Source organism: Tupaia chinensis, unplaced genomic scaffold (assembly GCF_000334495.1).
Source record: "Tupaia chinensis unplaced genomic scaffold, TupChi_1.0 Scaffold000097_1, whole genome shotgun sequence".
In the NCBI taxonomy this organism is placed as follows: domain Eukaryota; kingdom Metazoa; phylum Chordata; class Mammalia; order Scandentia; family Tupaiidae; genus Tupaia; species Tupaia belangeri.
Genome location: NW_006159559.1, coordinates 9,795,267 through 9,821,078, shown reverse-complemented (window position 1 = coordinate 9,821,078; position 25,812 = coordinate 9,795,267). Strand labels below are relative to the sequence as shown.

At 40.2% G+C, this 25,812-nt stretch overlaps 1 pseudogene; it reads right to left on the bottom strand.

Moving 5' to 3' along the window:
- Positions 1 to 23,783, bottom strand: part of LOC102495524 (ras GTPase-activating protein-binding protein 1-like) — a 41,129-nt pseudogene extending 17,346 nt beyond the window's left edge.
- Between the last annotated feature and the right edge of the window lie 2,029 nt (positions 23,784 to 25,812).

Sequence of the window (25,812 nt, the reverse complement as noted above, 5' to 3'; positions counted from 1 at the left end):
AGTCTGACCTGCGGAGGCCGTCGTACCGACACCGCTGCCTGGTCTCGGGCAGCCTCAATCTGCTCTCTTCAAAGGGCTGGGCGGCCGGGCCCCAGACAGCCAACCTCTGGAGCTCAGACGTTGGACAGGAGTCTGTCCGGGATTCGGTCCAGTAGAAAGTCCCCACACAGGCTGGGAACCAGTGCTGTGTCCACACACGCAGAAGGAGCATGGGTGGAGTTAACAAAACACCACAGATCTCCAAAGAAGACATTTTTCTTGAGAGCAACAGCAAAAAGAGTCAAATACGGTGTTGAAAACCCAAGGCAGATGCTATGCCACACGCTGAAACGACCCCAGACGCACGGGGAACATGGGACTCAGAATTCATTTTAAACCTTGAGTTCTTCTCAGGAAAAAAAAGAGAGAGAGAGAGAGAGAGAGAGATAGCATATATATTTATATGAATAGGTAATTAAATGAGGAGGTATATTTTTATTGTCTATTTGGATATTGTTTTTCCTTTTCATGTGAGGAAAAGCCAAATAGTTATAACTTTCTTTTTTAAGGTTTTTGCCCTAGGGCGAAAACCAGAGAGACACACAGAGAGAGAAACAGTGAAAAATCACCCCCCAGGGAGGATGGCCACACCGAAATCCCTTCTCTTCAACTCTCCTCCCATGCTTTTTTTTTGGGGGGTGGTGGGGGAGCTTAAGTGTCTGGCCTGATTTTCATGGTGCCAGATCCAGTATTAAACAGTGGTTGTGCATATGCGAGTTCAGCACCTTAACCACCACGTCACCTGCTGGCCCCAAGAGTAATAATATTTTAAAGAAAATGTTGGACCCTCAGTTATCCAAACTTCTACATTCACCAAAATAAAAATGATTGTAATATGAAACAAAACAAAATCTTGTAAGTATCAATGTGGTACACGCTACCTATACAGGGAATCATTGAATTGATTCACACCACTTCTCCAAAGCAGCAAAGAGGGACATACAGAAAGTGGTCTTCCATTTTTGCACTTCTATGCTTTACTAACTATAGCTCATTTAACTAATTGGAAATGTACTCTTGGTACCAAGTCAGAGAATGTGGGCTGGCCAGAAATGCACCAGTGCAGGAGTTAAGATCCAAAGTGGCCAACCAATGTTATATAATTGTCTCAGGGTTTGAAAAACAACCTGGTGAGTGCATGCCCCTAGTACGAACTGGATAGAGAAATGGATTGTGTTGTGATCATGCTCCTTTGGAGAGTGCTTTGTCTCTGTGTCCCCCCTCTGGTGAGCACATATGACTCTGACAATACAAAATAAATAAATAAATAAAATCAGGGAATATCACTGTGGCACTTGGATTTTAAAATATTAGGACTATGAGGCCAGCAGATGGCATAGTGGTTATGTTGCTGGACTCCCACATGGGCAACCCCAGTTGGAGCCCCAGGCCAGGTGGCTTGAAAATTATGCTGAGTTGGGTACCAGCAGGTGGCATGGTAGTTAAGGTGCTGGACACGCCCACGGGGCCAACAACAGTTCAAGCCCAGATTGATGGCTTGCTTTCTCACTTTCTCTCTCTCTCTCTCTGTTTCTCTCTGCTCAAATTAAAATAAATGAATGAATAAATGAAATGAAATGAAATGAAATAAAGTAATTCTTAAAAAAAAAAAAAGAGAGAGAAAATTATGCTGGGCACATGTGCACACATTGCTCAAGATCCCAGGAGGAGAATGGAGGAGAAGGGATTATGGTGTGGGCATCTCCCCTGGGGGTGATTCCTTACTTTCCCTCCTACTGTCTCTGTCTCTGTCTCTCTCTAGTGAGCACACATGCTCTATGACAAAAACCTCTGGAAAAAAAATAGGACTATCTGGCTGGGTCCATGGTCGGCGATTAAGAGACCAGATCTCACATAGTTGCCCGCTGTTCAGTCCTGGACTCAGCAGTCTGAAAAACACACTAGACACATCTGCATGTGGTTCTAAATCCTGACAGGATGGGAAAATGGAGAAGGGAGTGCAGCATAACCACACTCCATTGGGGAGGTGCTTTCTCACTCTCTTCTCTCTATCGCTCTCTGTCGGGTGCTTGTAACCTCTGGCAAGTTAAAAGGAAATCAAAATGAGGACTGTCAAGGTGTAATGAACGTAAATATGCACAGGTTTCTTCTTATTTCACAACAGGAGCTTCTTAGGAATTTTGCTGATTTCTGTGATGCTTGCAGGCATTCTTCGACCTAAGGGTAATAGTAACAATAACTTAGTATCAGCTTGCGTATTTAATAGTCTATTTGTACATAGGGCCGTTATCCTTCCCACGAAGTGCTTACCCTCTATCACATCTTTCTAAAAGGATTATCTTATGTTTCCTCTCTCCAAATCCTCATCTCAAGTGCCTCTGTCACAGGCATTCCTCTATGAAGCATTCCCTGGGCTGCTTTGGTAGCATAGCATCTGATGCGCCATGTGTAACCAGAGTAGATTTGACCTATTCTGCTTCCCTTTAGGTACCTCCAATCCCTGAGTAGTCACTCTTCAAAGCTCCCAGACTCTGATGTACTACTTACTGTATTCTTATTTGGAATTTGGCACTTTGCCTTTTATTGTAGTCTAGAAATGAACCTCATTTATCAGACTGTAAACCCTTCAGGGCAGAGACTGTCTTTTTTGTTTGTTTGCTTGTTTGCCATAGGGAGCATGGAGAGAGAGGGCAAAAAAGTGAGAAATCATCCCCTGGAGTGGATGGCCATGCCACAATCCCTTCTCCTCCGTTCTTCTTCTGGGATTTTGGGCACACACACATGCACCTGATGTATTTTTCAAGTTACCGGGTTAGAACTTGAACCATGGTTGGCCACATGGGATCCAATGCCTTAACCACCACACTACCTGCTGGCCCAAGCCCGAGTCTTTTATTCCAACATCTTTTCTTTCTTTTCTTTTCTTTCTATGTTTTTGTCATAGGGCACGTGCACTCACTGGAGAGAGACAGAAAGAGACAGTGGGAGGGAAAGTGAGAAATCATCTTCCAAGGGTGAGAGTCACACCACAATCTCTTCTCTCCCTCTATTTTCCTCCTGGGATTTTGAGCATGCATATATGCATGCCTGGCATAAGTTTCAAGCCCAGGTCCAGGAATCGAACCACAGTCAGCCAGTTGGGAGTCCAGCACCTTAACCACCAGTCCACCTGCTGGACCCCAGCCTCATTTTAGTTACAATGTAAAAAGTAGTCAATAAATGTCTATCCAACTAACTTTAGTTAGGCTTATATTTGGCAGTCATAAGAGGAGATTTTGAAAGTTTGTGGAAAAATAGAGTATGAGTTTCTTTTGGTGCAAAAAATATTGAAACCCATGCATAGTTTATTCATAATATGAATTTTACACGCTCTTTGAAGATCTCTCGTAGATACTGATTTATACTCATCCTCATTGTTACCCGAAATATCCTAGACTCTACAGAGATCAGATGCTCTCTGAACTTGAGGACCTTATTTAAAGTCTTATTAACCATCTTTAATAAAAAAAATTATAACACAAATAGAATTAAAAGATCTATGCGTAGGTTTTACATGAAGGGGGACTGTAAATACATGGCTTTCTCTTTCATAGACCTCATCTGTGCTTTAGATCTAATTTAATTTTGCCTTTGCTCTTCCATTTTGTCACAATATTGATTTCTAAAATAATCTTCTGAAGAGGTTCTAAATTTCCAATCCAACTGTTTTCTTAACATGATTGATTCTTTTCTCAATTTCTTCACTGTGAGTTTACCTCTTAAGATCTACCTCACTGTTTAAAATAGGTCCTTACTACTATCCTAAAAAACATCTAAGGATAAAATAAATAAATATAAGGAGATCATCTCGGACTCTGGATAGGACTTATTTTTCAGAGTGGAAATTATCTTAGAGCATTATTTTTCAAACCCTATTGTGTATAAGGAATGCTTAGACAAATTGGACTTAACTGCTGATTCTCAGGCCACGTCTCTGTAGTCTGATATAGTAAACTGATGTTGAGCCCTGGACGCTCACATTTCTGTCTTCTTCTTGTGTGTTTTTTGTTTGTTTGTTTGTTTTGTTTTGTTTTTCTTTTAACCATAGAACTCGTGCACTCATCAGAGTGAGAGACCATGAGAAGGAAAGTGAAAAAACACCCCCCTAGGAGGGAATAGACATGGGCAATCTTTTCTCCTCTATATTTTTCTCCTGGGATTTTGGGCATCACACACAAGTGCCTGGCATGATTTCCAGCCACCAGTTCTGGGACTCGAACCACTGTCAGAAACCAGTGCCTTAACCACAGCACCACCCGCTGGTCCTGAAACCTGCATTTCTAACAATCACTCTGGGGTCTTTTCGATTATAATGTTCTTGACCTATGGTTATTTAATTCTGCTTTCCCTCTTCTCTCTGGCTCAAGGTCCTTTCACCAATTTTGTAAAAAATGCCCAAACACCATCCTTCCGTGCTGCTTACCAATGGGCACCAACTACTTTACAATAGGTACAGCCAACTATTGATAATGTTTTTAACCTCTCTAATCACGGTCCTGTTACATGCTGAGTATGTTCTTGATGTGTTTTCTATGTGAATTTTTCAATTCCTTCCTCATGCTTTCTCTAACAAGGTTCCTTGCTAAGACCAAAATCCTTATTACTCTTTTGTAGCTCTTCCAGAAGGGGTGTGCAGGGATGGGAGGAAGAGAGCACAAAACTGTACCTGTGTTTATGTGCAATGATAAAAAGCATTTTTCTTTCAATATGTGTAATTTTTTTTAAATTTTAAATTATTTATTTATCCACTCATTTATTTATTTATTTATTTTAAATTTGACCAGAGAGAGATATGTATATAGAGAGAGGGAAGGTGAGAAAGCAAGCCGTCAGGTCCGGGACTCAAACTATGGTCGGCCATGTGGGAGTGTCCAGCACCTTAACCACCACGCCACCTGCTGGTCCCAATATGTGTAAGTTTAAGTCAAGTGGAAAGAAATAAAAATTTGATTTGCTAATTTCAAATGATCATAATTCCAATAGTTCCTATAATTGAAAATTAGGTGCCATTAACTATTTAAAAAAAAAAAAATTGAGAGGTTTTGCTATAGGGCGGATGTGCTTGCCAGAAAAACAAAGAGAGAGAGAGAGAGAGAGAGAGAGAGAGAGAGAGAAATCACCCCCAGGGGGTATGGCCACGCTGCAATCCCTTCTCCATTCTCCTCTCAGGATCTTGGGCACGCACACACACGTGCCCAGCGTGAGTTTAAGCCATCCAGTCCAGGACTTGAACCACAGTGGACTACATGGGAGTCCAGTGACGTAGCCATTATGCCAACTGCTGGTCCCAGTCCATTAACTTTTTTTTAAAAGAGATTTTTGTAGCCAGCAAGGGGCATGGTGGTTAAGGGTGCTGGACTCCCACATGGCTGACTGTAGTTTGAGTCCTGGACCTGGCAGCTTCCTTTCCTACTTTCCCCCTCTCTTTTGCTCTCTCTCTGTCCCTCTCTGTTCAAAATCAAAATAAATAAATAAAGTTAAGTAAAATCATTCTTAAAAAGAGAGAGATTTTTGCTGTAGGGCGTGTGGGCTTGCTGGAGAGACAGAGAGAAACAGAGAGACAGAAAATGAGAAATCACTCCCCCACAAAAGGCATGGCCACACAGCAATCCTTCTTCTCCATTCTCCTCCTGGGATTTGGGGCATGCATGAATATGTGCATGTACCTGGCATGAGTTTTCAAGCTACCAGGTCCAGGATTCAAACCCTGGCTGGCCATTTGGGAGTCCCTTAACCACAACATCACCTGCTGGCCCCATGCTACCAGCATTATTTTTAATATCTGTATGATATTCCATGGTATGCATTAGGATACTTATTTTATTAATGAGCAGCTTGGCTATTTACATTTTTAACATATTTAACTTATTCTTATACACATTTGATTATTTGAGCAAGTAAATATCCATAGGATGTTTCCCAAAGAATTGTTGAATATGTGATTGTGTGCAATATGTGATTTTAATTGTTATATTGCCAAACTGCCCTTTAAAAATGTTGGACCAGTTTATAGTCTCATCAGTATTGGAAAGGAGAAACTGTTCCCCAGAAATCTTTAATAAAATTTATTTATCCAACAATTTGTAGTAATTTTAAAGCTTTCAAAAATCTCTTGTTTTGATTTGTATTTCTTAAATTTTGGGCCAAATTGAGCATCTTTAATTTTTTCACTGCTACTGTTAATTTTAAAAAAAAGAGTTATTTTATTTAACTTTACTTACTTATTTTAATTTGACAAGAGAGTGACAGGGTGAGAGAGAGGGGAGGAAAATGAGAAATCAAGCCACCAGGTCCGGGACTCGAACTGTGGTTGGCCATGTGGGAGTCCAGCACCCTTAACCACCATGCCACCTGCCAATCCCAACTACTGTTAATTTTTGAAGGGTATAGTTAATTAAAATCAGATACTATTCTTTCCTTTTTTTTTTTTTTTTTGAGTGTTTTTTGCCATAGGGCACATGCACTCTGACAGATATAGAGAAACAGAAAGCAAGAAATCATCCCCCCAAGGAGGATGGCCATGACTCAATCCCTTCTCCTCCATTCTTCTCTCAGGATCTTGGGCACGCACGCACACATATCCAGCGTGAGTTTAAGCCACCGGGTCTGGGACTCAGTGGACTGCATGGGAGTCCAACGACATAGCCATTACACCAACTGCTGGTTCCAAAATCAGATACTATTTTAAGTAGTTATTAACTGAATAACATTAATATGAAATTGAATGCTTATACTCTGCTTGAAATTGTTTACTACTTACACATTTAAATGTACCCTTAATGGGATGACTTTTTCTCTCATGATGGGGCTAGTACTTCTTCCTTTAAAAAAAAAAAATTTCTGCTTGGGATCAGCAGATGGCGGAATGGTTACAACGTTGTACTCCCACATGGTCAGCCGCAGTACTAGTCCTGGACCTGGCAGCTTGAAACTCACACCAGGTGCATATGTGTGCATGACCAAAATCCTGAGAGGACAGTGGAGAAGGAATTATGGCATGACCAGATCTTTTTTAAAGGGGTGTTTTCTTTCTGTCTCCCTGGTGAACGCATGTGCCCAATAGCAAAAATCTCTCTAAAACTAAGAATAAAAAAAATTCTGCCAATAGGATAGTTTTGCAATATGTTATTCCTTTTTTGAGTTAGTGACAAAAGGTCAAATGGCTTCATTCCTAGCAAGGGTTACTTATTTCATACAGTAAATACACAGTGAAGTAAGGAGGCAACTTCTTTGCCTTTGTTTCACGGTGCTCACATCTTGCTGTCATTTCTACCCTGCTGTAGAATTTTTCCCCCCTTGGTATTCTGTCCTATTGCAAGTGTAGAAAGGAACAGAACACTTAGAAACACTCAACTGTCTGCAGCACTGGTGCATCATTTAGAAAGCAAAAAATCATTTCGGGCTGAGCACTGACTGGCACGACACAGCAGGGGGTAAAGCTGAAAGGAGAAACCATGAGGAATTTATGTTTTCTTTTCCTGTCAAGTACATAAAATGAGGACTTCAAAATGAACCAAATGTGCTTCTAATGAACTTCCAAGATTAAAGTTAGAACATAATTTTTTAACTTCCAAAGGATTGGTATGTGTTGCTCTTCACAGAGTTATTAGAAGCTGCTCTATACATAATTATTTGAAGTTATGAGGCTGTAACTATGAAAACTAATTTTATGAAAAACTCAACTGTTTGAAGTATTTTGAGTCTTTCATATAGCTGAGCTTTTTACATGAAAAGGAAAAGACTATTTTTTAAAGAGCCAACTGACCACTCCTCCTTCCTTGTATAACTTTTTGCTCTAAGAAGTGTCAGTTATTCCAATCACTCTCCTAAACTATTGCAAAGCAAGATATAAGCAAAGCATCTCATTTTGTTGGAGGTGACTGCATGTGCTTTGTGACATGTGGTGTAAGATACACAGAAAATCTTCAGTGGAGACCTTCATGAATCGAGGTCCAAGCTCATCACTTATACTTTTGGTCATATAAAGACATCGTCTGTACAATTATTTTGGAAAATTGTTTTCTTCTGACACCTTACTATTGTTTTGTAAAACTGTTCATTTTCTATTTGGGGAGCTTATCTTCTATAATCATTAAGGCTTGAAGTTGTGTCTTAGTTGAATAAGATAAGGGATGACTTTTCCCCCTTTGTTTTTGCCTATAGACATGTAATTTGGTTCTAGTGTATTGAAGCTTTGCTTTCACCAGAAACTCCTTCAGGACACTGAAACTTTTTCTAACTTTCTGCCATCAGTTGTCTCATTACACTCTACTTTTGATAATCTCATCCATTTTAATGGCTTTGACTTTTTTAAAAAGAATTCTTCATTTACTTCATTTTTATGTGTTATTGTCATTCTTCTTTTTAAGAATTATTTTATTTAACTTTATTTATTTTAATTTGACGAGAGAGAGAGAGAGAGAGAGCAAGCCGCCAGGAGGTTTGGGGCTTGAACTGCAGTGGACCATGTGGGAATTCAGCACCCTTAACCACTATGCCATCTGCTGGCCCCCAATCATTCATGTTTAAATTTGACCAGGGTGACAGACAGAGAGAGAGAGAGAGAGAGAGAGAGAGAGAGAGAGAGAAAGAAAGTGAGAAAGCAAGCCACCAGGTCCCGGACTTGAACCACTGTTGGCCATGTGAGAGTCCAGCAACCTTAATCACTGCACCACCTGCCAGACCCAATGGCTTTGCTTTTTATTGTTATGGACATGATTTCCCAATCAGTATCTCCATTCTAAAGCTTCTTGTTGGACAGCTCCACCTAGATGTTTGGCCAGCATCTTAATCCTAAAATGGACTCATCTAAACCCTCTTCTACCCTTTTCCTTACCCAAGTTAAGGTTTGCCCTGGATTTCTTATTTCTGTTCAGGATACTGCAATTTTTCTGATTTTGATGCCAAACTTTGAGTTCAGTTTTGACTCCCCCCCGCCCGCTTTTGGGTTATGTTGCATTATTTGTTCAGATTTGCCAATAAAATCTTCATATACTTCTCTTCTCCAGTCCCAGGGTCATCCCCCAGTGGTTCTTATAAATCTCTGCTGGGGAAAGGTTTTAAAAATCACCTCTGTATTTTCTGGCTGTTTTCATTGTGTGCTAAGGATTTCTAGCCAGGCCTGTTCTTTAAAAAATTATTTTTGTACATTTAATCATGTAGGCCTGTCCTTTTAAAGGATGCCTCTGACTTTAAGGTAGCACAGTTTTGAAGAGTTGAACCCCTAAATCTGGGGTGAGATAAGTGTGGGCAATTGATTAAGTTGATTTAGCTCTTATTCCCTAGTTACTTATTTGTATTGTGGCTAACAATTTCCCATACTCGAGATAAAATGAAATCAAGCCCATGAAGTACTTCTCAGCGTCACTTAGTACTCAGTAAATGCCAATAGTTCTTATTATTATGTCACTTTGCTACTCAAAATTGCCACAAATGCCAAGATGGCCTAGCTCTCTTCCACCTGTCCAGCTCTGCATCCTGCTCATTCACTTTGTAATCTCGTTTTTCCAATCATGCATCCTTACCTAAGGATGTTGCTTATTCTTTCAGTTTTTCTTATAACTATTTACTTAATTTCCCCTGTCTTAGTCAACATTCTATTAGTGGAAACACATACATATTCCTTTTGCTGTGAGTTAAAAGGAGGGAACTAAATAACCCATATGTGAGGGCTAGCCAGGGTGAGAAAGGAAGCCATTAGAAGCCACGGAAGGCATTCTCTCAGTCGCTCTTGTTCTGAGGCCACATGGGTTCTACTTTCTGTTCATTTAGCTTTATTTTCTGCCTCTGTACTTTCTCTGCTTCTCCTTTTACAGTGGAGTAATGTGCCTCTCAGATTTGTACCTCCTTATTTTCATCCAGTCCATTCCACACATGGATCAAATGACACAGTATCCTAACTCCAAAAGACCCAATAGGTATTCAGTCTAATGCATTCAGTTACAGCAGCAGGGCAGATCATAGCACATGGACACCTTGGCCAGGTCCCATCCTATGTGTGTGGTGCAGTTCTCAGAGACAGTCCGTGCAGCCTCAGATGCTCCAAGAATGTTTAATGTATCAGAAGTAAGGTCATGAGAACGTGAGCAGTGTTATTACCATCCTTGTATTTTCTCATTTTCCTTTCAACTGTGTCTTTCATAGACTTCTTCAATAAATATTTATCAGAAGATCTAAAAGCTTCTATTGTGAGGCTGCTGAAAACAATACCGATTTTAAAAGCGAAGTTCAATTTATAATTTACTTAGGGAACAGAGAATGATCTAGGTTTGGTTAGATGTTACGAGGTCTCACAACGCATAAAAAAAAATGGACAAAGTGTGAAAGAAGAACTTGAACACGTCTAAACAAGAAGATCTTAAAGAAATGCAGAAAGTCATCTTATCTCGTCTTTGGTAAAACTCTTTATTTTGTGTAAAATTTTGTGTACTTGGAAGCCCCTTACGAAAAAGATACTGATAGACTGGCAAGCACACTGGGTCAATGAGGGTGAAATGATTGTGTGTTAGCGTCCTGGGGCTACTGTAACAAAGTATCACACCCTGTGGCTTAAAATAACAGCACTGTATTGTTTCACAGTTCTGGCAGCCAGACATCACAAATCAAGCCAGCTCCCTTGGAGACCTCTAGGGGGGATTCTTTCTTCCTCTTTCTGTCTTCCAGTGTGGTTGTCTGTCCTTGATGTGCCTTTGTTTGCAGATGTAGCACTTCAATTCCTACCTCTGCTGCCACATGGCATTCTCTCTCTGTGTCCATGTGGTGTATCGGCCTTGTATCTATGTGTCGCATAGCTTTTTCCTCTTAAAAGCACACCAGTCATAGAGAATTAGGGCCACACCCAGAAGACCAGATCTCAACTCAGTTTCATCTGCAAAGACCTTCTTTCTTTCTTCTTCTTTTTTTTTTGGAGAGGTTTTTGCTATAGGGCATGTGCGCTTGCCAGACAGACAGAGACAGAGAGACAGAAAGCGAGAAATCACCCCCCGGGGGGGATGGCCATGCTGCAATCCCTTCTCCTCCTTTCTCCTCTCGGGATTTTGGGCATGCACGCACACGTGCCCGGCGTGAGTTTTAAGTCACTGGGTCCGGGACGCGAACCGCGGTTGACTATGTGGGAGTCCAGCGACATAGCTATTACGCTAACTGCTGGTCCCTGCAAAGACCTTATTTCTTTCTTTCTTCTTTTTTTTTACTTAACAAAAAGTTTATTATGGAAACATATATGACCTGATTTTTACATCATAGTAAAACGGGCCTGTTGACAAGGGAACATGGGTTTTTCTGTTGAACAGTCATTATTTATACTCGTTCCAAGGCTTCTAACATGATGATACTATTTCCTTGTATTACCACCGTTCCAATATTGTTCTGTTGCCCACTAGTTGCCATCTCCACACACTCATCTATCACAGATTCATAAATGGATCAAATCCCCACAATATTCCTTGGACATGTCTGCCACCATTTAATTTTAATGATAACTTCTTGTCCATAAATTTTTTCAATTCGGGAGGGTGAGCTTTGCTCATAGTAAGTACCAACTCGGCGGGCTCAGCGATGCCTTTGAACGGAATTCTCGGCCTCTTCACGTTCCCGCGGCAGGTCCGGCGTTTTGCATCTGACCCAAAGACCTTATTTCTAAACAAGGTCACATTCAGAGGCATTGGGCCTACAACATATGTTTTTGGAAGAAACAACCCAAACATGTAACACATTATGACTTACAAGGAGTTGCTATTTTTCTTCCCACTTCATACTAGAAGGCATGTGACTGCCCAGTATTTTTTTTAAGCCATAGGGGTTGCTTGAACTCTGTTCTTCGATGTAGGCTCGTAACTGCTGTGCTAAGGGACTGGCCTGACAAAATCATTTTAAAATTGTATTTATCATTATTATCATTTTTTTAAAATTTGGAACAGGACATGTGTTCTCACTAGAGAGAAAGAAAATGAAAAAGCAAGTTGCCAGGTCCAGGACTCAAACCATCTCAAACCATGGTTGGCCATGTGGGAGTCCAGCTTTTTTTTTTTTTTTAAATTAATTAATTATTTAATTAATTAATTATTTTTTGAGAGATTTTTGCTGTAGGGACTGTATGCTCACCAGAGAGATAGACAGAAAGCAAGAAATCACCCCTAAGGGGGCATGGCTACACCATAATCCCTATTCCTCCATTCTCCTGTCAGGATTTTGGGCATACATGCACAAGGACCCAGAGTGTTTCAAGCCACTAGGTCGGGACTCAAACTGCGGTCACCTATGTGGCAGTCCAGTGGAGTAACCATTACGCCATCTGCTGATATAAGTGATAATGTCATAAAAAGAAGTAAGACATTGTTTTGACTAGTTAATTTTAAAATAAATAGGAGCAAAAACTTTAAAATAAATATAGTAATATTTATAGTAATCAAATAATAGAAAAATAAGAGTAATTTTGGGGACCAGCAGTTGGCATGATGGCTATGTCACTGGACTCCCATGTAGTTGAACACAGCTTGAGTCCCAGTCCTGGTGGCTTAAACTCACGTCAGGCGCATGTGCGTGCATGTCCAAGATCCCGAGAGGAGAATGGAGAAGGGATTGTAGTGTGGCCGTCCCCCCTTGGGGGTGATTTCTCCCTTTCTGTCTCTCTGTCTCTCTCTGTCTTTCTGGTGTGCGCACATGTCTATAGCAAAAATCTCTCTAAAAAAGAAGAAAAAATAAGAGTAATTTTACTTCAATAATTTATAGAATCAACTACTTAAGTGTTAAATAGAAAAGAGGTTTTGTTTTGTTTTGCAATAGGACATGTGCACATGTAAGAGGGAAACACACACACACACACACAGAGAGAGAGAGAGAGAGAGAGAGAGAGAGAGAGAGAAATCACCTCTTAGGGGGGATGGCCATGTTATAATTCCCTCTCCTCCATTCTCCTCTTGGGATTTTGGGCACGCATGCACACATGACCAGACACATGCCGAGTCTGGGACTTGAACCATCCAGCTGCCTTAACCATCATGCCACAGGCTAGTCTGACAAGAGATCGTGATGCAGAGAACATTTCTGAATTTGGTCAGTGGCATATGCTTAGAGGTAAGTATTATTTGTGCTTTGTTTTCCTTATTAAAATAAAACTTACTGAAATAATGTGTATGCCTATTATAGTGTGTTGCATTCATTCTGGATTTAGAATTTCAATTTCACTAGCAGTATCAGCAAGTTCACCCTTGTAACCAGCTTCCCCCGGGGAAGATTGCCTTCCCGTGTAATTTGATTTCCATAGTTACATAGAATGAAAGCCTGGCCCCTGAAAACAAGGTATTGATCTTCTGAGATTCTATCTTATTCTTATTCATAAAAGCTGTTTTCAGGTGCAAGCATGTAAGACTTTGAAAAATCACCTTTCTAAAGAAATCCTATCTAAGGCATGGAGTGATGACTGTCTAAGGCATGGAGTGATGACTGTTACCCTGATTTGGCTTTTAACTATTTATAAAAGATCATATAGTCAAGTTGTGTACTATTCCACAACCATAATATTGTCAAGAAGTCCCTGACCCTGAACAGAGGTCCTGATTTTTCATAAGCTCAGAACTTTTAATGGGCCTTATCCCTTTGTGGTGAGTTAGTTTTTTCAACTAAATATTTCTAACTCTTAACTTACAAACCAACTGACAAGAGAAGGCAAAAGGATAGCCTTCCACAAGCTTGAATGGAGGTGTCAGATGACTATAGAGGGGTTCTAGGAGCCCAGAGAGCTTATAGTTGGTCCTACAGAATTCTCAATTGCTTGGAGAGACTTATTTATATATTGTAACCTATTTTTGTAAAAATTATTTAATTCCTTCCTTCCTTTTTATTTTCCTTTACCTTATTATCAAAATATTCCTTCAGAAATTTTCTTGATAACTTCATAGAGGCATATATTGGGTTTTCAGAAAAGTCATGACATAATTTTTCCTTGTAAAAATGCATCCTGATTTTTCTGACAACTCAATACATGCAGTGTTGATATTTCAAACAATGCTGAGTTCGATTCATGAGGATAATGTATAAAAGGAATTGCTGCAAGTTTCTTTAAGTCTGGGAAAGTATTTCTAGTACAGTCGTTGTGGGGCCATGTCAATCTATGCTAACATTATTCTTTGGTAAAAATTTCTCCTGCTGGGTGAGAGAAAACTGTAGGTGGGTTCTAGAAACATGAAGTAGAATGAGTTGGACTATATGGGCTATGATAAAGGAGGAAGTACCCATATTAAGGATTATATCTAGGGAAGGAGTTCCCAGGCATTCTTTTATTTTTTATTTTTATTTTTATTTATTTATTTTTGAGAGGTTTTTGCTATAGGGTGTGTGTGCTTACCAGCAAGACAGAGAGAGACAGAGAGACAGAAAGCGAGAAATCACCCCCCGGGGGGGTGGCCACGCTGCAATCCCTTCTCCTCCATTCTCCTCTTGGGATCTTGGGCACGCACGCACACGCGCCCCGCGTGAGTTTAAGCCACCGGGTCCAGTACTTGAACTGTGGTTGACTACGTGGGAGTCCAGCGACATAGCCATTATGCCAACTGCTGGTTCCCCCTCCCAGGCATTCTGTAAACAAGGAAATTGGTGCATGCAGAGTTTGAGCACCTGGGCAAGGCAACAGATCGCCTTTGTATATTTTATACCTGGAGTTGTCTGGTTTTCATCACCAGGGTCTCTAATTGCTAGCTAGATTCTTTTGATGTGTGGGCCCATCTGTAGCTGCATTTTCAACTTTCCTTAATTTTATCTACATATTTCCCCTTCTAATACTAATTTGTAATATATATTCCAATTCAGGTGTCATCATTATTTTTAAAAACTTGACCTTTCCATTTTTAGCTTGGCTCATTTAGACTTGAGTACAGGTATTATAATCAGATAACCAAAAGCAGCATCATGTTTTATGCAGCTTTTTCTAAAGATAGTAGTTTGGTATTGCTTTCCTAGAAAGCAAATTCCCTACTTCTAACACCCCTCCCCTTTTTAAAAAAGAATTATTTAATTTTTATTTTATCATCATCATTATTTTTTAGCTTGCTATGGGACATATGTACTTAGCAGAGAGAGAGAGAGAATGTGAGAAAGCAAGCCCCTAGGTCAGGGACTTGAACTGTTGTCAGCTATGTGGCAGTCCCATACCTTAACCAGCATGCCACCTGCTGGCTCCCTAAGCCTTTTTTATTTTTTTAAGTGAAGGCTTCCTATGTGAAAATTACGCAAAATCAAAGTAGCCTCAAAATAGCCTACTGTACTATACCTGTGTCAGAGGATAGGTGTGCAAAAAAGGCTCTACATTTTTATGTTTTAGCTATGTTTAGTAAATAATTTTTTCTGACTTATGTCTTCTTAAATCTTCAAGTCATCTAATATTGAGAATTGCACTATTTTCTCAGTAAAATAAGCCAAAGCCTCTTTAAATAAAGTTTTACAAAATACGATAGCAGGATGAAGTCAAATTCACCCTGTGTTGTGTTTGCTCCTTGGGTTTTTGATTGATGGTAAACCTATGTATATTACCTGCTAAATGTCCATAGATTTCAATCTTATGATAAGAATCATTACTTAGTGGAAAAACAATAGCTGTGAAGTAATAAAATGAAAGAGCAATATGATATTTATTTTTAAAAGTGTTAATGGGGATGCAATGAATGTAATAAATTCCTCATAACATAGTTGACTAGTAATAATACAAATTTAGAAAATACTGGGAGAAGAATGTAATATTAATAATTTCTTTTTTTGGGGGGGGGAGAGGTTTTTGCTATAGGGCGCGTGCGCTGGCCAGACAGACAGAGAGAGACAGAGAGACAGAAAGTGAGAAATGACCCCCTGGGGGGATGGCCACGCCGCAATCCCTTCTCCTCCATTCTCCTCCTGGGATCTTGGGCACGCTTGCACACACACCTGGCATGAGTTTAAGCCACCGGGTCCAGAACTCGAACCGCGGCCGGCTACGTGGTAGTCCAGAGACATAGCCATTATGCTAACTGCTGGCCCCTGTAATATTAATAATTTCTTAATAAGAAGCCTTATCATATATGTCTCTAGCAGTTAAATTTCTTTTATTCAGCTATTTAAATATAAATACATTTTACTCACACAACCCTTTGCAGTATGTACAATTAATTTATAATATTATGGTGATAGAAAATTTTGCAAAAAAATATTAACTTTTTCCTTGAAATCTCCCAAGATGAATTACTTGCAAATAACATTCTTTTTCTGAGATGCAGAGTCTCCATTCTTCAACACCAAGATAATAACTTCTTACACAGATATTCTTACTTGATTAGGGCAAAATGTCACCTTTGCTGAAAGCAAACTATCACTTTTCATAGTAATAAAATGATCAACATTTCACTTTGCAGATAAAAATTTTTAATGGATTTTCATTGGAAAAAAATGTGAGTTAAGAACTGAAGAAAGCTGGGACCAGCAGTTAGTGTGTTTCTAAGTTCTGTTTCTCTAATGTATTATTTTAGTAAATCCTTTAATCATTATGAGACTACTTTTGACATTAAGCTAAATTACCATACCCTGCTACTGGATGGTATTTAAAAAATATTAATGGACATAGTCCCTCTCCATTTTCTTTTGGTCCTAACCCTTCCCCACAGAGGCACTAGATTCTAGGCTGCCATTGTCCCAATGAGACAGGGGCATCGCCATTTTATACTATATGCTTCCCACCTCTATATTAGAAACTTGCTTCCTTTCTACCTAGAGTAATTAATATGCTACTGTCTTTGCTAAGTGACCTTAAACTACCCCCACCCTAACATGTCCTGCAGATTGGTGTTCACAGACCCCTTGCCCTGCACAATAGAGCCCATGGAAATTCCATTGCACTTAGGCAGACTGGAAAGTGCCCACAGCAAAATTCCATAGAAATAATTAACCTGCTTGATCTGGCTTCTGTAAAACCACTTTTGCAAGGAGACCTCTCACTTTTTCACCCTCTCCTCATTCTACATTGCTTTTGCTATGTCAACGTGTAAAGGAATGCGATTTTTACTTTTATAAACATCTCTTTTTCTTGCACGTGGGGTTACAAGGTTTTTGAGAGACATGAGTCCTCCCACAGTCACCAGCTAATAAAGACTCCTATAGTTTGGCTAGGACTGGGTGTCCTCTCACTTCTTGCTGATCAGAATATAACATCAAGGACAAAATCATTATGATAGAACAAAAACCAAAGACAGCAATTTGGCAGGTGAGTTCCACTTCTGCCCCTACCTGCCTTCATTCTGTTAGAGCAACAAATCATTCAGTGATTCTTGTTAAAGAAAGACTTTATCCAGGGTCATCACTACAGGTATAGGGACCAAGGGAATGGGACTTTGTAGTGAAGGAAACAGACTGAGCTCGACTCTGAACACAAGACGGGGACGAGAGACTTTATAGTCAAAGAGCAGGTGGGTATCTGTGAACAGAAAATCATTAAGAGGAAACACCTGGAAGGTAAGGGCGAGTCTGGTTAACATGACCTAAAAGGATCCTTGCTGAAGACAGGCCAGCGTGATTGGACCTCACCTGGAGGTGAGGAAACTGATCAGATATGGAGGATGAGGGCTCTTGCTAACATGACTTTCTTTGGTAAAAATGGATTTCAGAAGGAAGGACACACATGGGTCTAGGAGAAGGCTCAGGTGCCTGACTAAACTATGATCAGTCAAAGAATCTTTGTTAAGTTTTAACTGAGAGAAAATTAAAATACAAAAAATATTGTCCTGTACTGGGAAAGGAAGAGCACACTGGGGAAGAAAGTAACAAATGAGTCAAACGTTAGTGAGTGATCCTCAGAAAGGAGGCCCATACCTCTCTGAACAAAACCACCTGTGGTGTGGTAGTTAAGGCAGCTGGATCCCACATGGCCGACTATGGAATCTGAGTACCAGACCCAGAGACTTGAAAAATACACTGGTGCACATCTGCGCATGCCCAATATTCCAACAGAATGGAGGAGAAAGAATTGCTGTGTGGCCATACCCCCAGGGATAATTTCTCACTTTCCCTCTTTCTTTCTCTCTGGTGAGTGCAAGGAGACTTTGGCAAATTAAAACAAACAAAAACCCCCAAAAACTTGGCCAGGAAAGGGATAAGTTTTCCAGATAAGATTGGGCCCCTGAGTTGATATGTCTAGTACCCTGCTTCCTGCCAGGTGGCCCTATGGATTAGATCAGATTGGGTAGCAGACCCAATAAAGGGACTTCCAGGAAGAAATCCAGTTGTATACGACTTGCTATTACTTTCTCCCTCTCTCTCTTTTTAAAAACTGCACATAATAGACACGTAATTAATGGACTTGAGCTATTTAGAAGAAATGTCAATCATTTATTGAATGCTATATGTGACCACCTTAGAGAACCACAGATGCACTTTATGTCAATAAATGTTTTAGGAGTCATACACAGGGAAAACTCAGAGTGGAATGTAGTACATTCATAGATGAGGTAGGTCTTGGGTAGGAGGAAAAAAACAATGATAATTGTAAAAATAAAACAACAACAACAAAAACTATGAAAAAAACTGGGCAAGGAATAAATAGATTTTTTAAAAGGATAATAAGTTATTTTCAGAATTTCCTTTAGGCTAAACTCAAGCACTGAGGCATGGAATTATAGAAACACAGAGAATTAAAAACTAATGACAATTGACAATAACTCCTTTTCCACTTAATCAGTTCGATCTAGTGATGAGCAAAGGAGAAGTACACCTTGTTAAGGATCACTTCCACAGGTGAGAGACAGGAGGGAATTACTGCTCTTCATTTTTGTTTCTCTGGCTAGTTTCCAGATGGCATTGTCCAAAAACACCAAAAAATTTCTAAAATAGAAGTGATCTTAAAGATGAACTAACTGGTAAATTTAAGGACCAAGCTCTATGGTTTGAGAGAATTTCTCAGGTGTCATGTTGTGAAATCATTGTGTGTGTGTGCGCGTGTGTGTGTGTATGCACATGTGGTCTAGTACACAGTAAACTTTTTTTTTTTGGAGAGGTTTTTGCTATAGGGCGCGTGCGCTCGCCAGACAGACAGAAAGAGACATAGAGACAGAAAGCGAGAAATCACCCCCCAGGGGGGATGGTCACGCCGCAATCCCTTCTCCTCCATTCTCCTCTCGGGATCTTGGGCACGCATGCACACGCGCCCGGCGTGAGTTTTAAGCCACCGGGTCCGGGACACGAACCGCGGTCAACTACGTGGGAGTCCAGTGACATAGCCATCATGCTAACTGCTAGTTCCCAACTTTTTTCACCCATACCTCTTTGCTGAGCCTGTGTTGCTATATCACTCCCTCCAGGTGTTTTCTTTCCCCACGAAGCACGGTCTCTGCATAACTATTTATTTTTCTCTTTTTGAGACTTTGCAATAGGGCATGTGTGCTCACCAGAGAGACAGAGAGAGATGGAGAGACAGAAAGTGAGAAATCACTCTCCAGGGGGGGATGTCCATGCCACAATTCCTTCTCCTCTATCTCCTCTCAGGATTTTGGGCACGTACACACAAGCACCCGGTGTGAGTTTTAAGCTGCTGTGTCCAGGACTGGAACTGTGGTCAACTACGTGGGAGTCCAGTGACGTAACCATTATGCTATCTGCTGATCCCTGCAAAACCATTTCACTGATTACTCAAAAAAGGTATTCTGAAGCATCTGTGAACTTAATTATCACTACTAAAATTTGTATGTTGAAACCCTAACCCCCAATGTGATGATATTTGGGGATGGAGTCTTTGAGGTAATTAAGTTTAAATGAAGTCACAAGAGTGAGCCTTCATGATGGGATTAGTGCCCCTATAAAATAGACATGAGAGAAATTGCCCTCTTTTTCTCTCTGCCATGTGAGGACATAGTGAGAAGATTACTTCCGCAAGCCAGAAAGATGACCCTCACTAGAATATGATTATGCTGGCACTTGGATCTCAGGTTTCCAGCCTCTACAACTATGAGAAAATTAATTTCTGTGGTTTAAGCCACCTGGTCTATAATATTTTGTTATGGCAGCCTGAACTGACTAAGACAGAAGTACTGCACTTGCTAGCATGAACGTGTTTTCTGAATGTTAAGTGGCTATTGACTTTTAGTCTACCGGAATGTGTTATGATGAACAAAGACCAGTTTCTTACCACTTATAAATCATGGTGTCAGTGCCAGAGCTGATTCTGGTCACGTACAGCCAGTGGCAAGGAGACACCAATTTCTTTTCTTTTAAGAATTATTCTTTATTTAACTTTATTTATGTTTTAATTTGACCAGAGAGGGACACAGAGAGAGAGAGAATGCAAGAAAACAAGCTACCAGGTCCAGGACTCGAACCACAGTCAGCCATATGGGAGTCCAACGCCTTTAACCACCATGCCACCTGCTGGCCCCCACACCAATTTTTACTACTTAAGAAGATATCATTTACAGAACTGGGCACAAATGACAGAGAAGCCCTTAATATTACCTCATGGAGGAGGAGGTCTTATATTTCCCTCAGTTAAGGCTAGGATTTTACAGTTTATATGCATTACAAACTTCCTCTGATGGTCTTGTTAAAAATAATTCTGTGTGCTTAACTGTTTTCTAAAAATATCTTTTAATTTGTTTTATACATTTACTCACTATACATCACTTAGCTTGTAAAGTGCATTTTCCAATATGAATACATTTCACACCATTCAACGCAGAGCTCACAATATTTTGCTTAACATATATGTTCAGTTAAACAAATATAAACCTAAACATGTAGTATTGTGCTTATGATTTGAGTCCATAGAAAATGCCAGACGCTAACATGCCTTCTTGGAAAGTATGATATAGAGAACCTTTGGAATGATTAGACCGAATGATTCAACTAATTCCAGATTGGTAAAAGGCTTGAACTGGGCATGAGGACATGTGCAGGAGAGAAACTGCTTGAGTTAGATAAACCATTCTTAAGTTGAGAACATAAATTATCAATCCCATCTTTGGGGAAAGGTCACATTATTCCATAAATTAATGTAGCTGTGCTGCATAAATAGAGTCAGGAGGTATCTGTCTGAAAGCAATAGCTAGAAATTATGTTAGAAGATTTGTAAGGACAATAATCCTTCCTCAAGGTAAGTCCCCCCCTCTCTTTTTTTGGGGGGGAAAGGTTTTTGCTATAGGGTGCCAGACAGAGAGAGAGAGAGACAGAAAGGGAGGAATTACCCCCCTTCCCCAGGGGGGATGGCCACTCTGCAATCCCTTCTCTTCCATTCTCTTCTCAGGATCTTGGGCATGCACGCACATGTGCCTGGTGTGAGTTTAAGCCACCAACTACTTGGGAGTCCAGCGACACAGCCATTACACTAACTGCTGGTCCCAGTTCCCATTATTTGAAATCTCAGTGTACTTAACTTCTTTTCTGTATGCATTTTTGTTAAGTATAAAATTTTTATTTTCAAAATAGTTAAATGATTATTTGAGAGGAAGGTACAACTAAGAAAAGAGAATTAGAAATAGAAAATAGAAAGTATTTTTGGCTGATTAGGAGAACAAGATTTTAGATGTTGTGAGCTAGAGAAAGAAAAATTTAAAAGAAAGAAAGAAAAAAGAGATCCAAACCTTAGAATCACCCTGATAGTTCTTTTAGAACAAAAGAATTGAATTACTTCTAAAGAAGGAGGTGAACCGGGGACTCCCTTTCAGTCTGTGGTGGCAGTCTGTAGGCAACAATAAAGAGTCCTGGGTAAGAAAAATAGAAGAGCTGGGGTTGCCACCGTGGTGTGGTAGTTAAGGGCACTGGACTCAACCACAGTTCAAGTTCTAGACCAGGAGGCTTGCTTTCTCATCCCCCCCACCCCCACCCCCACCCCACACACACTCTGTCCCTCTCTGGTCAAATTAAAATAAATAAAGAAAGAAAATAACTAAAGTTTAATAAAATATTCTTTAAAAAAAGATAAGCAGAAGAGCTTTAAATATTTGGATGAAGAAACATGATTACAAAAAGGTTAAGTCTTAAGATGGGTATTATCTTTAGAAAAGTCAAGTAAGAATACCAGCATTTCCTTGAAACTGCAAGTGAAGGCAATTATAGAAAGTAAGTAGGAAATGTAAATAGAAATTAATTGTATGGCACCCACTATGACTCATTGGAAATGTTTTAAAACTAGCCTCAACTTCAGCCACTACCTAGTAGACCAAATGCACAGGGAAAGAAGACTGTATTTGTTAAATGTTTTTACATATGCTCAGGTTTATAATCTCATATTTGAAACCGTTAGGGATTTCAAGATTTAAAAAATCAGAATACAAAAAAAGTACAAACTTAAGCAGTTCTTAACAGATTAGATTAATGCTCAAAGATACCAAAGGCTGCTTGAAGAGATTCTTCATTGAGAGCAAGGGCTTGTACTGCTGCAGAAGATTGATGAATGGCAATCACTGCCTTGAAGCAATCCCTCTTCCTACTCTAAATCCTGGTTTCTGCACTCTACCTCTGTGGGAAGGGCCTCCAGGTCCCTGCAGGTGGTTATCTTGATGGTCCTTTTCTCTGGCAGCTCATTTCTTCTCTGTGACATTCTGACGGACCTCACCTCTGAGCGTGATTGGCCTGTTGCTAAGAACCTTCTGAACAAAATCATCAACATGACCAGACCAAAATTGGTTAACTTCTCTCCACTGTTAATGTGTAGCCCCATCATGTTTCCCTAATTTAGAAAGAACTCTCTAAACTTTGACTTGTTCACTTCATGAGACAGGTTGCCAAGGAAGTATTGATAACTGTCAAGTTGTCTCATTGTTCTTCAGGACTCTATATCATCTTGCTCAGCAACCTTATGGATTGGTCTGAATCCTCTCTGGGGAGGAATATTTATCTCTTGTTCTGGTACTCTTTGATCCCTCTGAGGAGGCCCGTGTGGTGGAATCTGAGATTCAGGTTTAGACTCTGGTTGGGCCTGTGAAACTGGTGGTTTAACATCACGAGGTGGTATCCCAGTAACTGGAACAGCTCCACTGGGTGGAAGGATCTGACTGTTTACAGATGCCCAAGAAAATGTTCTCTACTTTTCCTGTACTGTCAGAGCTATGTTGGTAGGTGTTGGAGAACTCCTCTGAGCATCCTCAGAAGAGGAAGAGTGTCTTCTAACCCTGGCTCAGACTTTTCCTCTTGGATTTCAGAAACAAGTTCTTGCTCTGGTTCTGGTTCAGGTTCAGACTTTGGTTCAAAAATAGCCTCCTTTAAATATTTTTCCATGTCATTGCTGACAATCTGATCATAGAATCAATCATCCTACATTAGATGTCTGCAGTCTTTCTTCAGGTTCCTCTGTTTCTTTCTTACATTCCTCCTAAGGCTCAGTGACAAAGCTACTGAAAACTTCATCTTGGAATCTGAGGATATCATTGAGGACACAAAATTTATTCATAATGGAACCCTCAGGAGCAAGGCTAAACATCTGCATAAATCTCCTCAAAGCCTGGTTATTATTCAAAAGCAGCCCCATCACCTGGACCACTACACCATAATTGGCATCAACATGGCAAATCATGATGTGGCAGTTAGTGAAGATTTGTGATATAACTTTTCCATGGATTTATTTCTGTCTGAAAACTGCATCACTGGCTTTCCCTTTGAATCCAGCCCTGCCCTCCATGCACATAAGAAGAATTCCTTCCATAAAATCTGTGAAGCCTATCTGGCGCTTTTTTCAGTGTGTAATACTGTCTCACAAATGGCTGCCTGACCAGCAGGGGACTGGGTTTCTCCATTGTTTTGGTCATTTCAACTTTCTTGGGTCATCCCATTAAGTGCGAGCAGACAAGTAGCTCGGCACAGTGCCTGGCACATAGTGAATGTAGAGAGCAGCCAATCTGAGCACACATGGTGACCTTTAGACATATGGATAAACATGGTTTTGTGAGCTTTATTTGTATGACATAAAAACAATTTGCATGCAAATATGCTAGCTGATCCAAACTGCAGAGCAGTATCTGTCTAAGGAAGCCATACATACTTATCAGAATTCTCCCCCAAAAGATCAGAGAAACTACATGGCTCCAGTTGTTTTAACATCTTCAGATAATTAACATCTAAAAACAACTGGCTTTACAGTCCATTTCCTCTCCCCCCATTTTTCTGCCCTTTAAAAGAATAACCCTGAGGCCATTTGGGGAGTTGCGCCTATCTCCATCAGAGAAGTTGGGCCCACCCAATCCTTGCATTTCTACACTTGTATGTCTTTGTGTGTTTATTTTTATGTTTATTTTTAATCCACAACGCCCTCCCACTCAAAAAAACAAACAAACAAAATAAAAAAAAGTTCTGCTGATTGAGCCCTGACAAGTGAGGGCTTAGAAAGAATATTGGTTATCATTATAATAACTATCCATGCACTAACTGCTCCTTCTCTATCCCTTGCAAATCCAAGGAGAGGCCCTTCTGCTTTGTGAGCTGAAAGACTCATTGAACTTCAGTTTGCTCTCACCCTGAAGAAAATCCTCCTTCTGCTCTGGGTTCAAGCTGGTGCCCATTGGCCAGGGGAAGAAAAACCTTGCTGTCATGGTGGTGGTGAAAGGTTGCCGGGAAAAGCTGGCTGGCCAGCCACACACACTTCCTGACTGCACAGCGCCCTAAGGTCTCAGAGATCATCCTGGGGCCCTGATGGTGGCCACTCAAAGTTTTTTTCTTAAAGAAACAGTATTAATTTTAGAAAAATGGTACAGTAAATGTTCTCTCTATAAAGAGATCTATCTCCCTATAGATAGAGAGGTAAGTGGATAGATATCCTATAAGGTTTAGAAAGTAATCCATAATCAAACACACCAATATTTCTCAGCAAAACAAAAATATTCACATAAAGTGAAATAAGTGAAGATTATAAATGATCTCTTCAGTTTGGGTCAGGATTTGCTGCTAAATGGGTTCACATCAGGTCAACTGAGTTATAAATATATCTTCAGTTTAAGATATCTTTAGGTTTTGGGACCAGCAGATGGCATAGTGGTTATGTCACTGGACTCTTACATGGCTGATTGTGGTTTGAGTCCCATGCTCAGTGTCTTGAAAGTCATGCCAGGCATGTATGGATGCATGTATGCCCAAGATCCTGGGAGGAGAATGAAGGAGAAGGGATCACAGTGTGGCTATCTCTCCTGAGGGTAATTTCTCACTTTCTGTTTCTCTGGCTCTGTCTCTCCAGTGAGTGCATGTTCCCTATAGTAAAAATCTCTCTCGAAAGAAAGAAAGAAAAGAAATCTTTAGGTTTTAGATGTAGGATTATGAAACTGTGAACCTACAGTACTTTTAAAAATTAATATCAAAATTCACTTTTGGCTACAAACTATTGAGTTATGCCAAGTGAAACTTTTGCCATGGTAACTGAGGTCATAGAGTCTGGGTTGTAGAAAGTTTAGAGTGTAGAGGAGTTGATATGGCATCCACTGGGGTCATTGATTGTGATGGTCTTCCCAGATGACCACTGGCACAGAGCCATTGAGATAATCTTATCTTGTGATGCTGAGCAGAGGACATGCTCAAACATTCCACAGTTTTATCAACTGTCAGTAACTTTGGCGAAGTAGAGGAAGTAAGTAATCCTATTAGCACACAGTTTTAGGCCCAACAGATGGTCAGGAGGCTAATTTACTTCAATTCTTGACTGCTTAGACTATGTATCACAGGATGTTAACTCATTCCAGTTTGCTCTCAGACAGTTAAGAACATATTCTGCCCAAGTTTCATGATGAAGTGTTTATGTATGTAGTTTGCAAGTTCCATCCCTCAGTATCTCTCTCTTTTCCCCTCTTTCTT